The sequence below is a fragment of the Gavialis gangeticus genome, unplaced genomic scaffold (assembly GCF_001723915.1).
Source record: "Gavialis gangeticus isolate Ggan-Ray unplaced genomic scaffold, GavGan_comp1, whole genome shotgun sequence".
Taxonomy (NCBI): domain Eukaryota; kingdom Metazoa; phylum Chordata; order Crocodylia; family Gavialidae; genus Gavialis; species Gavialis gangeticus.
The window spans coordinates 17,103,824-17,106,909 of NW_017729033.1; positions in this window are offsets into that span (position 1 = coordinate 17,103,824).

Here is a 3,086-nt window from a genome sequence, read left to right on the forward strand (position 1 = left end):
TTTTTTTTTTTTTTTTTTATTACAAGTAAGGAGTTAGTCACATTCTTGCCTGTCAAACTAAAATTTAAGATGCCTAGGTTGACATACTCGTGACAGGATTTTTATTTTACCACATTACAGAAGTCAGCTGCCACACTTACTTTCTGAAGTACAGATGTAAATTAATCAGTTTACTATCATTTTCCATGTCATTAAAGAATTTGCTATCAACATACCGGCATTTTTCCTTCCAAGTAACAGAAACATGTTTATTCTCCACAGGAGGGATGCAAACACATTCATCTTCTTGATCCATCTACTAGTTTAAAAACAAGCACTTAAATCAGTAATGTAATTGCTTACTCTTTGATGTAGGACTGGGGAAAAAGAAAAAAACCCTCTCATAATATACTCTTTTGACTAAAACAAAATGCTACAATTCAGTCCTGAGTTTTGTGCAGCAACTGTAGTTGCATAACTAAACAGACTACTCCGAGTGAAAAATTAGTCTAGCTCTTGGTCTCTGATGAACATCCAACCAGTATCTGCTGCATTGGAAAAAGATACCCAGGATGAAAGGCCTTGGCTATCTGCAGCTAAGAATGCAGGGAGAGATTGTGGATTTCCCTAAAAACTTAGGGATCTTGACAGCAAGAAGCCATATACACTTTACAACTTAAGCAGTGGGTGGGGATTAGAGGAAGAAGCAACAATCCCACCCCCCCACCCCCTCCAAATATACCCATCCACTTGGAGTGGAAGGGAAGAGATTCATCACCTGTTAATTCAACTAGTCAGGCACTGTTCAAAAATTACAGTAGTAACTAATGCAAGATGCAAAAGGTACAATGAAGTGATGCAGTTGGCTATATACAATAATATATTTAATAACCCTAACCTGGCTATTTTTTGCCTGATACATGCAGCATTGAGATTATGGTTTTAAGTACTTTCAAACAAACAAAAAAAATATCTTTGAACAAGAAGGACTATATTCCTGCATTAGTCTCTTGTAACTCATTAAAAGATTCATGCCTTTGAGGAAGACAAGTCCATCAAAGCCTAAAATTCTATAATGCTGTTTGAGATGCAGACTCATTTCAAGATACCATAGGTCAGAAAACAGGAACAAAGGATTGAAAAAGGCCATGGAGGCCACTAAGTCCAGTCTCCTGCAGTAATAAGCAACAGCTGACCCAAGGAGTACCCCAAATAACTTCAAAAAAAAAAAAACACTCACCCACAGCTACAATACCCAAACACCAAGAATACTCCAAATGCCGCAGAAAGAAACAAGGGGAGACAAGGGTATGGCCAACAGCCTGATGCAGAAACCCCAGGAAAAATTACTTAATATATGCTTACAAGATCTTACAAAAAAGACCATGACTCAGACTACTGGGGGACAGGGAAAGCCAACAACCCTCCTTCAAAAGGAAAATAAATAAATAAATAAATCTATTCTTTCCTAGGTTTTATTCTATTAAACTTTCTGGCCACAAATTTGTTGATCATTATGATGCTGATCAGAAAAGCAAGGGCCTCTAGCCAGAAACCTCCAAGTTTCTAGTGCACCTCAGCCAAGATACTGGCCTTAGCCGTGACCACTGTACTGAAGAGTGATCAGCAAAGACTCAAAGGAAAATGACCAGAAACAATCCTAACTTTTTCCATTTCTGGTTAATGAATAAAGAGAGGTACATCAATAACAATTTTTCTGACCGATACTGGTGGCCATTTATGAACCAACCATATCAGCCAATACCAATCCAATAGCCACCACAGAGCTTGGAGAGCAAGCTCCTGCCTGGTAAGTCTTGGGGGTGGGGGTACAGATCAAGGCCCCCATGATGAGGCAGAGAGTGGGGCACAGGACAGAGCCAGGGTAGCTCATTCAGGGGATGGGGGTGGCCCCTGCTGCTGCGCACACTCCCAGGGGACTCATGGAAGACATGTGCCCCCAAGATGGGTGTGGGGTGAGCATGGGCTGCCTGCTGCAGGCTCAGGGCTCTGTCAGCCTCTTCCTAGCAAGGGACTGCACTAGGGTTGTGCGAGCGGCAGCACAGGGGTGAGGGGGATACAGGGTAGCTATGGCAAATTTTGGGGTGGCTGTAGCCACCCTGTAGCACACCCCACCCCTGCGCCGCTGCCGTCTGCTCTGCCCCCCACCTGCCCGAGAGCAACCCCAGCCCAGCTCCCCCCACCCCACAAGGAAGAGGTCAGCACAGCCTCTAGCTGTGCATCTGCTGTGGCTGCATGCACATACAAATGGTGTTTATCAGTGACATTATTGGCTACACAGGCCAAAAAAACAAAGAGCTGATTGTCAATAATGTCAGTTTCCTTCTTTTGGTGCCAATCCTATATGGACCAACATATCATCACACTTCTATTAACAAACATAGTTCTAAATCAGATGAAATTTTACCAAAAAAAAGTTTTGCTTTTGAGAATTCAAACTTTAGACCTGCCTTCAGGATGTGGTGTTGGGAGACCCCAATCTTTCACTGATCCATTTAATCCACAGATCTTCAGCAGCCACTCCAGAAAAGCCTACCTTTTAAAGCACAGAATTGTAAGAATTTCAAATCAAACTAAAACATCCAGAGATGAATGAGACTCTCCACCACACTAACAAATAAACTAGTTATCTAGTCTTATCAGCAATACAGTTGATCAACACCAACAACCAGCTGTTTTGAGAACAAATAAGATTCTGCATTTACCTTGTATTTTCCACTACACAAAACGTCAAGAAACTTAAAATAAACCCATCAGAAAGCCATATCTGTAGAGGTACAGTGGATTTCTCCATCTAGGCCAGCAAATCAATTCAGATTTCTTATGCCCATCTTCCACCAATATAAGCAAGAGGCATAGATGATTTATTGTGCTGATGTGTACAACAAAAACTGCTTCTAGTACCTGTTGGATGACATCAACTGAAACTCAAATGTGCTTAAAAGCTTTTACACTTCTGCACTGTACAGATACAACACATCTCATATGAACCTCAATTTAACTCAGAGGGATTAGATGTTGTAGGGTTACCATATTTCCCATTTCAAAAAAATGAAAGGACATTGGGGTGGGGGGGAAATGATTGT